The sequence below is a fragment of the Bos indicus genome, chromosome 20, assembly GCF_029378745.1.
Source record: "Bos indicus isolate NIAB-ARS_2022 breed Sahiwal x Tharparkar chromosome 20, NIAB-ARS_B.indTharparkar_mat_pri_1.0, whole genome shotgun sequence".
In the NCBI taxonomy this organism is placed as follows: Eukaryota; Metazoa; Chordata; class Mammalia; order Artiodactyla; family Bovidae; genus Bos; species Bos indicus.
Window position 1 is genome coordinate 43,920,594 of NC_091779.1, and position 13,764 is coordinate 43,934,357.

Below are 13,764 nucleotides of genomic sequence, written 5' to 3' on the forward strand. Positions count from 1 at the left end.
CCCAGGATTGAACGTATGTCTCCTGCATTGGCAAGCAGAGCCCTTACCAGGTGACTCCTTATTGAGCCACCTGGTAATCACTAATGGTAATGCTAAGTTGCTTCAGGCATGTCCGACTCTCTGGGACCCCATAGACAGCAGCCCACCAGGCTCCCCTGTCCCTGGGATTCTCCAGGCAAGAACACTGGAGTGGGTTGCCATTTCCTTCTCCAGTGCATGAAAGTGAAAAGTGAAAGTGAAGTCACTCAGTCGTGTCTGACTCCTAGTGACCACATGGACTGTAGCCCACCAGGCCCCTCCATCCATGGGATTTTCCAGGCAAGAGTACTGGAGTGGGGTGCCATTGCCTTCTCCATGGTAATCACTGAGCCCCATATAATCATTAATAGTTGGTAAAACTATTGGTTGGTAGTATAGTGAAGAGAAATAAGATATTTATGGGGTCTTCAAAGTATCTCGCTACAAATTACTTATTAATGACAATATGGAAAATAAAAACTTTATACAGGAGAGATACAGTGGACATCACCTAAACCAACTGATCAAAATTAATATTACCAACTTTAGGATGGGCTTCCCAAGTGACGCCTAGAAAAAACCCACCTGCCAACATGAATTCAATCCCTGGGTCAGGAAGAACCCCTGGAGGAGGCCATGGCAACCCATTCCAGTATTCTTGCCTGGAGAATCGTGCAGACAGAGGAGCCGGTGGGCTGCAGTCCATGCGGTCACACAGAGTCGGACAGGACTAAAGCAACTTAGCACAGAACTTTAGGATAATCAAATATTACATGGTTTCTAATATGATGCACCATGGTGAACACATCGTATTTGTAGTAATATAACCAAAATGCATAACTTGAACCTAATCTTAAAGAAATATTGTATAAATCCTAATTGAGGGACGTTCTACAAAAATAACTCGCCTTTAGATCACAGAATGCTTGAGATTAAAAAAAAAATAAAGAATTCCTTTAGAATAGATTAAATAAACATAATGATAAAATGCAATGCTTGATACTAACTGTATCCATATGGGGAAAAACTGATAAATGGCAATACTAAGAAAATTGAAATTATACCAATTACTTAGATAATAGTATTGCATTGGTGTTAAATTTCCTGATTTTAATAATTGTTCCTGATTTTAATAATTGGTTAGATAATAGAATATTTTGAGCCTTAAGTTATTCATACTAATTGTTTAGTACTGGAGACATTGGCTCAATCCCTGGGTCAGGAAGATCCCCTAGAGGAAGAAATGGCAACCCACTCCAGTATTCTTGCCTGCAAAATCCCATGGACAGAGGAACCTGGTAAACTACAGTCCAAAGGGTCACAAAGAGTCAGATATGACTGAGTGAATGTGCATGCATAAACGGCATACTATATCCAAATCCAGAGGAATGGTGAACTTATTAAAAGGGTAGTTGTACTAGTCTTGCAACGTGTGTGTGTAACACACACACATGACTATATATATATACACACACACACACACAGTGCATATATACTTATACACACACATTTATTGTTACTTTTCCTTCCAAAATGGTTCCAAGCACCATGGATGCAGGCATAGCATTTTTACCCTAAATGCAAATACATATATGAACTCTCATATATTACTTTCTAATAGGGCTTCCTTGAAATGGCAACCCACTCCAGTATTCTTGCCTGGAGAATCCCAGGGACGGGGGAGCCTGGTGGGCTGCCGTCTACGGGGTCACACAGAGTCGTACACGACTGAAGTGACTTATCAGCAGTAGCAGTAGTAGGGCTTCCTTGATGGCTCAGATGGTAAAGAATTTGCCTGCAATGTAGGAGACAGGAGTTTGATCCCTGGGTCAGGAAGATCCCCTGGAGAAAGGGATGGCAACCCACTCCAGTATTTTCACCAGGAGAATCCCATGAACAGAGTAGTTTGACAGGCTACAGTCCATAGGGTAGCAAAGAGTTAGACATGACTGAGTGACTAACACTTAACTTACTTAACAGGTATTTCAAAAGGAATATATTATAATGTTTGAGGTTCACAAAAATATAGCATGAAAAACAAAACAATTACTTAAGGGAAATACAAAAAATTTCTAGTATTTGAAGTTTTTGCAAATTCTCAAGAGAAAAAAAAAATGATGTAGTGAATCATGAAGCAAATGGCATCCTTATGCAAACAGAATGGAAGGATTCCAAACACAGTTTCTCATAACACCCCCAAAATGAAGCTAATGGCAACATCATCTTTGCTGCTTTCTGATGGTTATTTATATAACAAGAGTAGACTGTGGATTAATGGATGAGCACCATAAATGTTAGAATAGCTTTTCCCCCTGTACTTATGCTTTTGAAACTATTACACAATTGATTGCTAAACTGTGATGTGTTGAGAATTTATTATCTACCATGCTCTGTGTGCTAGGGATTAGCATACAATTGGTCTTTTGATGCTTTTCAGGAGACTTCCTACTTTTATAGTTTGCTTTAAATCACTCAAGTAAGGATTAGTGTACAGATTCAAGCTCATGGTCTAGCTATGTTATTATAATTCCTTTCTAATATAACTTAGTTCCCTGCAGTAAACATTGCCAGTTAAAGTAGTGATGGTATATGTAAAATGATTTAAATATGAATCTGTCAGTGAAAGTGATTTTCATTAGTAGATGTGCCAAAAAATGAAGGTAATGAGAACTCTGCACAAATTTAAATAAAAGCTATGTTTTTTGCTAAAAACAAACCAAATACATAGAAAGTATTTTCACATTATCCTAAGACAGTACTCACTAGTGATATCAGCATATCCTTAAAGAGGCACTCTAAATAAATTTGAGACACATTGAATTAAACACATTTAAAACTTTTGCAGGATTTTTCAGAGCTTCTAATTTGCAAACATAATTATATATCACTTAAACATTAATATTATATGCAGTTTACCTCAATTCAAATTGGTATATAGCCACTGTTTCCTTCACAGTTTTTTAACCTTAAGGAATCAGAGTTTCATGAGTACATGCATTGCAGTTAGATAAAAATTGGGAGGACATGAGAAGGCTTCAAGGTGGAGGTTGAAGTTGTGAAATGTAGTTCAGTTCAGGTTTTTTTTTTTTTTTTTAATCTAATTGGAAGGAAGCACATAGACATTTCAGGTATTTTGAAAAGAAAAATCAAAGACTGAGTGAAAAAAAAAAAAAGTTACTAGATTAAAAAGGATTCCATGCAAGAACATATTATCCCTGCTGTCATTGAGATAAATATCAGTGACAATGAGGAAATAATGTTGAATATAGACTTAAGCAGCAGCAATGCATGAATAAAGCATCTCAAAAAGTCTAATAACGTGGGACTTCCCTGGTGGCTCAGTGCTAAAGAATCTGCCTGCCAGTGCAAGTGATGCAAGTTTGATCCCTGGGTTGGGAAGATCCCCTGGAGAAAGAAATGGCAACCCACTCCAGTATTCTTGCCTGGGAAACCCCATGGACAGAGGAGTCTGGCTTGATGCCGTCTACGGGGTTACAAAGAATTGGACACAACTTAGGGACTAAACAACAACAACAACCTTCCTAGTTTCCTCTAGAAGTGAGAGGTTTGGAGTGTACCTGGAAATACGTGTTTTTATAAGTCCTCTAGGTGTTTTTGTTTTTTCCTTAATTTTGAGAAGCAGTTCATTTGATGTTAATTCCAAGCATATATTGATCTTTTCAAAAAGATACTGTATCTTCAAAATATTTGACATGTAAAGCTCCAAAGATATAATGATCAAAGCCTTAGCCTTTAAGAAAAATTAATTAGGTCACTGATGAAGAATAAAGAAGAGTGAGGATTAAGGACTCCCATGAAATGCCATACAACTTTTAGAAGATATAAATTAAAGGAAAGAGAAACATACAGGTGAAACAAGCAAACATGAAGTATTTTATTTACTTAAACCAGTTTCTCAGAAAATATTCTACAGCCTAAATGCATGAATGGTGAAAGTAGACAGAATGGATGATACAGAATTAGGTATATTTTGTTTTTTATTGGATTTGCTGGGGTTCTCTAAGAAGCTTGTGATTCTCTTGTACTATTAATCAGCATTGAAAGGAATAGCCATTTAAATCTGATTCTTTGGTCATTTTGCTATTAAGGATATATGTGTTCTTTATGTACTTTGACCTCTTTTCAGATACACGATTTACAAGTATTTTCTCTCGTTCTGTATGTTGCCTTATCATTTTGTTGACCATCTGTTTTTGCTATGCAGAAACTTTTTAGTTTGATGTAGTCACATTTGTTTATTTTTGTGTTTCACTGATTGTGCTTTAGGTTTCATATAAAGCAAAAAAATCACTGTCATGAATCTGTCAAGGAGCTTTTCCCTGTGTTTTTGTCTAGAATTTTTAAGGTGTTAGGTTTTACATTTAAGCCTTTAATCCATTAGAGTTCGTTTCTGTGATTGTGTAAGACATAGGTCTTGTCATTCTTTTATATGTGAACATCTTACTTCACCAGCATCATTTATTGTATATACTATCTTTTCTCCATTGAGGATTCTTGGCCTCCTTGTCAAATATTATGAGCATAGGACTTGAATAGATATTTTTCCAATGAAGCTATTCAAATGGCCAGCACATACATAAAAAAGATACTCATCATCATTAATCACTAAGGAATGCAAAAAAATTGCAATGAGGTACCATCTCATATGTGTTAGAATGACTATTAGCAAAAAGACAAGAGATAGCAGATGCTGGCAAGAATGTGGAGAAAAGGGAACTCTGGTGCCTTGTTGCTAGGAATGTAAATTGGTGCATCCACTATAGAAAACAGTATGGAGGTTGCTCAGAAAAATAAAAATAGAACTACATATGACTCAACAATTCTGTTTATGTGTATATATCTGAAGCAAACAAAATCACTATGTCAAAGAGACATCTGCACTCCCTTATTCTTGCAGCATTATTTATAGTCTCTGAAACAAGTAAACAATTTAAGTGTTCATAGAGAGATAAATGGGCAAAGTTAATGTTAGATATATACAAACACAGAGAGAGAATAGAATAACATTTAGTCATAAAAAAACGAGGAAGTCCTGCCATTTGCAACAGTGTGGATTGAACTTGAGGGAGTTAGGCTAAGTGAAAGAAGTCCAACAGAGCAAAACAAGTACTGTAGGATCTTACTTGTGAAATCTAAAAATAACTAAACTTACAGAAAAAGAGATTAGATTTGTGGTCACCAGAGATGGGACTTGGGGTGGGAGAATTAATGAAAGTTGTCAAAAGGTACAAACTTCAGTTATAAGATAAAGTAGTACTGGGATATAATCCACGACATGATGGCAGTAATTAACACAGATGGTGGTATAGTCACTAAGTCGTGTCCAACTCTTGCGATGTCATGGAATTCAGCCTGTAGGCTCCTCTGTCCATGGGTTTTCCCAGGCAGGAATACTGGAGTGGGTTGCCATTTTCTTTTCCAGGGGATCTTCTCAACCCAGGGATTGAACCTAGGTCTCCTACATTGCAGGTGGATTCTTTACCAGCTGAGCCATCAGGGAAGATATAACTAACACTGCTGTATAGTATATTTTAAAGTATATCCTAAAAGATCTCATCAAAAAGAAAAAAATTTTTTGAATATATGAAATGATGGATGTCAGTGCATTGTGGTAATCACAGTGTGTATATGTCATTAGGCTGTAAATCTTAAACTCATACAGTATTCTATGTCAATTTTACCTAAATGAAACTGTAAACAGAGGAAATGAACACTCATACAACCCTGACTCTTTACAGGAAGTTGTGCAATTAAAATCTGAATGATGACTGAGAATATCTTAATAGGAAACTGACATTTAGATTTCTCAACAAATGTGAAAACTAGATTCATTGGTTAAGATGCTGTTTTCAGATACAAGGATATTTAGGTTATTGGTGAAACAGTTCCAGGTGATAAAGACCTGTGTGGTGTCACAGTGTTAATAAATAATTATACTAGGCTTTGGCCAACTATCACTGGAGTCAATCAATTTCTAAAACTTTTCGACCAGGAATAAAAAATAATGTGGTGTTTGATTTCAAGGATATTAGCTAGAGACAGAAAATATGTTTGAGAAGGAAATGCTAAAGTTGTTAAAGAAGTTGGAAGGACATTATATGTGAATTTTGAGAGGTCAAATAAAATAGTGAAAGGAAATTGATGAGAGATGAGTAGTTGAACAAACTAGTTTGCATAGTTAAGAAATATGCTGATCTCTCCTTTTTTTTTTTTTTTTTTCCCTGCAGATTGAGGCCAATAGGTAAAATACCTCTCAGAAAGATTAATTAGAAATAGTGTCACAGATCAGAAGTGGGCTTTTCTTAACACAAGTATATAGAGAGAGTTCTTTTGAAAAAGTAGAAAATGGGTAAAAGGACAAAATGCATCAAATAGAACAAGGCACAGTGCAGTTGTTACATTACATAGATGAATGAAGGACTAGGCTTGAAAACTCTGTATTCACGTATAGGAGGCCTCAGTGCTTTTTGTTTATCCATTGTTGGAGTCCCCACTGTAATAACCTGACAGGTGATAATAACAGGGAGTTTAATAGTTTGCAGTAGAGGCTGTTCTATTCTTGTTGGTCAGCTGCAGTTCAAAATTTAACCAATAATTTGAGATTAGATCATTCTTCTTCCTAAACTTTTTAATTTACCTAAAATTACCATATTTTATTTCTCTTATTACACTGTAAAATAATGAATTGTAGCTATCATGTTTTCTGCCAAGTCTTTTCTTCTCTAGGCTAAATATCAATATCTTCTATTCCTTTATTGATTTAAGCTGTATTGATTCTGATTCCCTGTTTATCAGGTCACTGATCTTACTTAAATTACTTTAATGGTTCTACCTACTTGTGAGGGAATGCACTATTGATTGACACTAATATATGACACTTTATCACACTGAAATATTCTGATGGAATTTAGGAAGAAACTAAGTTTCAAAAATTTTATTCATGTGAGCACTTTTAAGTTTAAAATATCATTGAATGTATTAATCATGGAGAATTCTAAGCCTAAAATAAACTTGAGGGAGCAATGAAAATAGTAACCACCAGAATCACTATTTTTATTTTAAATGAGATAATATTTGCATGAGGATCATAACATTTTTCTTTTTTAAGGCATTGCTAATTATTTTTTCTATATCATATGATTGTCTCCAAATGAAAATGTCAGCAAAACTTACATATTTTTAGTAATTCCTTTGTGTTAAAATTTCCTAGCTAGGCATGTATTTTTTGGTTTGTTTATCCTTACAGTGAAAAGTGTTAGTTGCTCAGTCTTATCTGACTCTTTCAACCCCATGGACTGTAGCCTGCCAAACTCCTCTGTCCATGGGATTCTCCAGGGAAGAATACTGGAGTGGGTTGCCATTTTCTTCTCCAAGGTACCTTCCCAATTCAGGAATCAAATCTGGTTCTCCTGCATTGTAGACACATTCTTTACCATCTGAGCCATCAGGGAACCCCATTTATCATTATAATACATTGTAAAATTTTAGTCTAATTCAATTATTAATTAAATCAACTTCAGTCATGTTCATGATTGTATTTCCAATGACCTAGAAATACTTGAAATAAATATCATCAGATTTTTTTTAAAATAGGCTGTTTATTTATGTTATGGAAAATCAAGTAAAATTATAAATATCATCTGTCCTGATGAACCATCCAAAGCAAATGAGTGCACAGAAAGTGTCTTTGGTGGAAGAATAGGGTTTTCCCCATAAAAGAAACCCCTACCCCCAAAAAATAAAATCAAAGTCCCCCCAATAAACAAACCAATAAACAGTCTATTGGTATTGGAGTTATACCTCTTAAAATGAATTAAGAATAATTTATTCCCCATCTGTTTTCTAAAAGATTTTGTGAGATTGGTATGACTTGTCCTTAAATGTTTAATAATACCATCTAGGCCTGAGGTCTTCTTGTTAGAAAGATTTTATTTTAATAGATGTTGAATTATTTTAACACACACAGGGATATGTAAAATTATACCTATAAATTTTGGCAGTTTATATTTTTCAAGCTATTTATTTCTCAACAAATATCAATGAGGTTTTCTGTAGAAGATTCAGAAATTTTGGATCCCTTCAGATAATATTGTGACAGATGTTCAAGAGTGAGCAAAGCCCCTGGACGTGACCTCAGTGTGTACTGTGGCCTTCCCCATGTGACTAGGGTAACTTGTACTGTGTCTGCATAGTGGTTAGAAGCTAGCAAATTAACAATATCAGTATCCATATACATACCTTGTTACTGAGACCATGTAAATCTGTTCCAGCATAGATCCCTTACAACATCTGGTGTAATGTCTACAGCTGAGGCTACTGCTGATTGATTTTGTGTTCCTCTCTCATCTTTCAGTATTTTTTTTTTCCTGTAGAGGCAAGACTTGTGAATTAAATATGGATATGATGGACACAGTTAATCCTGTTTAAAATCGGCCAAAATTACTTCCGCCACAACCAGTAATAGGGACAAAAGTGTCAGGAAACCTAAAGACGACCCAGATCACAAATCCCATTTTAGAATCTGCTTCCTAGGATGATTTCTTTGACCAGTTTTTGTAGGTCAGGTTTCTACTGGAATCAGACTCTGAAATGGAGTCTGTGTGAAGGTTATTCATTTTGTAGACACCTAACAGTCAGACTGTACAGGGGGACAGGCTGAGATCTGTGATATCGATAGTCTTCAGCCAGTCTTAAGCAGATCTCTGAAACTAGAATGGCCATTTACAAATAAGACAAGAACAGGGATGCCTCAACAAATTGTTACATACTAGCTACTCCCTGGAGAAGGAAATGGCAACAGACTCCAGTATTCCTGCCTGGAGAATCCCAGGGATGGAGGAGCCTGTTGGGTGCCGTCTATGGGGTCGCACAGAGTCGGATACGACTGATGTGACGCAGCAGCAGCAGCAGCAGCTACTCCCTGAGATGAGGTGTAACCATGGGAAAGCTAGTTCCTTTTTTTAAAAAATAAAAAAAGTTAGTCAGTCATATCTGACATTTTGTGACCCCATGGACAGTAGCCCACAGGCTCCTCTGCTCATGGAATTCTCTAGGCAAGAATACTGGAGTATGTAGCCATTCCCTTCTCCAAGGTATCTTCCCAACCCAGGGATTGAATCTCTCTCTCCTGCATTGCAAGCGGGTTCCTTATTGTCTGAGCCACCAGGGAAGCAACTGAGAGAACGAGGGTTTCCGTATTAGCAGAAGATCCACTGCATATAAATCAGACACATGTCAAGGTCCCATAACTAGGCACCAACTGACCTCCCAATTTTTTGCAGAGAATAATTGCACAGTATCCTCTTTATCATTAGTGATTACCATTTTTATATATGTAAATATTATAGGCAAAATCATGTCATTTGCATTTTTATTGAATAATGCAATAAAGTTTTTATATGCTAATTAATTCTTAGTCATTCTTAGATTAAAAACTAATCTTTTTAATTGTCTATTTTCTGTCATAGGACCCAGCTTTTAATCGGCTAAAAGATTTTACACTTAATTAACTGAAAGATCTTATGCTCTTATAATCAGTTGGCTAAAATAACTGTTATTCTCTTTTCACAAGCTAAACACATTGAAAAGTCATTCACAATCTTTCCAAAACCCAAATAAAATTGTGAGGCTGGTTTCTATAATTATGTAAATTCATTTTCTATTGCTGATCATACAGGTTGGAAATCTTAAAACATTTTTAAAGATTCACTCTCTTTCTTCCTAATATTCACAGTCAAAATTGGTCCTCAATTTACTTACTATTGGCTTCTCATTTCTATATCCATTGTCTTGCTCGACTTTAGTCTTTACCCATTCCATCTGTTATAGTGCAATTTCTTAGAAGCCATTGTTTCTAACTTTCAATCTCTTTTATTGAGGACTGGCAAATACATTTCCATAATTGTTTTTTCCCTAAAACACTCCTCTCTGCTAAGAAACCTGAAATATTTCTCATGGTGTATAGAATTTATTACGAGCAACTAACCGTAGAATTTGCCTGGAAGATCTAACTGAACTTTCCTCGCTAGCTTTTGTTTTATCTTCCCTTGTAGCTCAGTTGGTAAAGAGTCTTCCTGCAATGCAGAAGACCCTGGTTTGATCCCTGGGTGGGGAAGATCCCCTGGAGAAGGAAATGGCAACCCACTCCAGTATTGTTTGCCTGGAGAATCCCACGGACAGAGGAGTTTGGCAGGCTACAGTCCATGGGATCGCAAGAGTCAGACACGACTTAGCAACTAAACCACTACCATATGTAGCTTGTATTTTCAGCCAAAAACCTCTGTATTTTTTATTCATCCTACCTTCTGCTTTTGTCCATGCTTATTAACTCTGGCAGAAAACATCTCATTGTCCCTTTGAAAATACTCCCTTCCCTAAGGGAAAAAAAAAATGCCGTAATTTTCTTTTCAATCAGAAGTTAATTTGTTTCTTTTATATGTCAGAGCATTTAAAATTTTTATACTGCTTGACACATTCTGATCTTACTACAGTTTATCTCTTGTCAAAATGTTTCTTACCTGAGAGTTGAAATGTACCAGTTCCTATTCATATATACAGTATAACTTTTAAACTTATTTCTATCAAAGGAAATTTGGAGAATTGTCTAGATTTTTAAAATTATTCTTGAGTTGAAATGTACCAGTTCCTATTCATATATACAGTATAACTTTTAAACTTATTTCTATCAAAGGAAATTTGGAGAATTGTCTAGATTTTTAAAATTATTCTTCAAATACTGATGAATGACAGTGTAATATTGACTTTGTTATTCTTTAGATGGAAAAATTTCAGTAATCACTAGACTATTACATACATGGAAAGGGATTGGTAATTGAATTACTATATTATTTAGAAGACATGGGTAAATGTCAAATAAAACTGCACCAGTCAGAATTTTAAAACTGAAAATTTTCAGGACACAGTAAATATTGTATAACATGTACAAGTAAAAATGTTGCTAGTCTTCTGAATGCATTCCTCAGAATAAAGGGAGATTCTTACTGAAGTCATATGGCACCCCACTCCAGTACTCTTGCCTGGAAAATCCCATGGATGGAGGAGCCTGGTCGGTTGCAGTCCGTGGGATCGCTAGGAGTTGGGCACGACTGAGCAACTTCACTTTCAGTTTTCACTTTCATGCGCTGGAGAAGGAAATGGCAACCCACTCGAATGTTCTTGCCTGGAGAATCCCAGGGACGGGGGAGGCTGGAGGGCTGCTGTCTCTGGGGTCGCACAGAGTCGGACATGACTGAAGTGACTTAGCAGCAGCAGCATTCATATTTCAGGAAACTTTAATTGGAGTAACAATTATTTAGACTTGTTTGTAACCAAACCATATTAGCCATCTTTTACAAGGTTAGAGCTCAAATCACTTTATGTAGAAATGCCGCAGAAACTGAAGGGTTCTTCATATAGGCACTTGTGTATATATGCTTGGAAGTATGAGAGAAGTAGTTTGAATGTGAATTCTGATTTCTTGGAGAAATGAAATTTTTGGTAAAGAAGACAAAATTCTCAAAGTGGTATTCCTTTTTTAAAAGCTATGTTCAACATACAAGTCTTTCATTTGATTTATGTTTCGCAAGTATTTTCACCAGTCCCTGGCTTATCTTTTCATTTTCTTGCTGGTATCTTTTGAAGAGTAAAACTCTTTACATTTTATCTTTTCATGGTTAAAGTTTTATGTATCCTAAAAATAAAATTTGCCAAACTATTGAATTGAAAAATATTTTCCTAGATTTTAGAAGCTTTATATTTCCAAATTTTATTGATTCTATGATTTGCTTAGAGATAAACTTTGTATGTTATGTAAGGCCAGGGATTGGCTCAGGTTCATTTTCCACAGGGGCCTAAAACAGTACCAAAGCAAAAAAGAAGAATTTCATGATTTAACCACATTGCATATTTCATTTAAAAATCAGTTAAACTTGTATGTGTGCATCTATTTCTGAACTCTCTACTCTGTAATTTTTGATGTATAATTATATCTTAATAGTTTTATGTGTCTTAAAATTAGATGTAAGCCCTCTAAACTTGATCTTTATTTTCAAAGGGGTTTAGCTATTATAATTACTTTGCATAATCCATATACATTGTAGAATCAGCTTACTACTCCTTACAAAAGAATTTCCTGGAATTTGATTGTAATTATAGTGATCTTATAGAATTATTTGCTTATAAATGATATTTTAATATTATTGGATCTTCTGCTCTGTATCATATATTTTTTCATTTAGATCCTCTTTAATGACCTTACAATGTTATATAATTTTTATGTACAAAACTTTGCCACATTTTAAATGTATCTGAGTGTTTCATGTTTTTTATTCATTTGCAAATAGTATTTTATTTCAATTTCACACATTATGGATATATAAAATTCATTTTTACTGCCTTATTAAATTTCTACCTTACTACATTTATTTATTAGTTTTGATAATAATGCTTGAATTCTTCATGTCTCTACATAAAAGATAACATCCTCTACAAATAGTTTAATTTCTTTCTTTCAAAGCTATAGTTTTTTGTTTCTTTTTCTTCTTTTATTATAATGGTTAGGCAATTATGTACAGTATTAAATAGAAACATTAACAAAAAACATTATTTGCTTGTTACTGATCTTAGTGGAAGGATAGTTTATCTTTCACCAGTAGAAATTACATTAATTGTTGGTACACCAAGTTGAGGATATTCCTTTTAATTCTTAGCTTGCTGAATATTTTCATCATGAATGGGTATTAGTCTTGCTGTCAAATGTTTTTATTTATTTACTTTTCATTGATATTTTGATTTTTTATTTTCCTAAACTTACTTTTTCGGTATTATTTTTTAATGCATTGAAGTAGAAGATTAAGAAGTAGAAATTTAGGACTGATTTTATGTATCTTTCCTTTTATTATTGAAGTATAGTTGATTTACAGTGCTGTGTTAGTTTTGAGTACATAACAAAGTGATTCAGTTGTACAATCATATGTCTATTCTTTTTCAGATTATTTTCCCATATAGTAGAGTAGAGTAGAGTAGAGCTCCCTGTGCTATACAATAGGCCTTGTAGATTATCTATTTTATATATAGTAGTGTGTATATGTTAATCCCTCTTTGCTAACCATAAGTTTATTAAGTCTGTGAATCTATTTCTATCTTATGAATAAGTTCATTTGTATTATTTTTTTAGATTCCACATGTAAGTGTTATATGATATTTCTCTTTATCTGTCTGACTTCACTTAGTATAATAATCTCTAGGTATGTCATGTTGCTGCAAATGGCATCATTTTGTTCTCTTTTATGGCTGAGTAATATTCTGTTGTATGTATATATATGTACACCACTTATTTATCCATTCCTCTGTTGATGGATGTTCAGGTTGCTTCCATATCTTGCCATTGTATATAGTGCAACAATAAATATTGGGGTACATATTTCTTTTCAGAGTGTGGTTTCTCTTGATATATGCCCAGGAGTGGGATTTCAGGATCATTGTTGTTCAGTTGCTCAGTTATGTCCTACTCTTTGCAACTCCATGGACTGCAGCATGCTAGCCTTCCCTGTCCTTCACCATCTCCAGGAGGATCACAACATAGTTTAATATTTAGTTTAAGGAAACTTCATACTCTTCTCCATAATTGTTGTACCAGTTTACATTACCACTAAGTGTAGAATTATTTCCTTTTATCCACATCCTCTCCAGTATTTATTGTTTTTAGACTTTTTGATGGTGGCCATT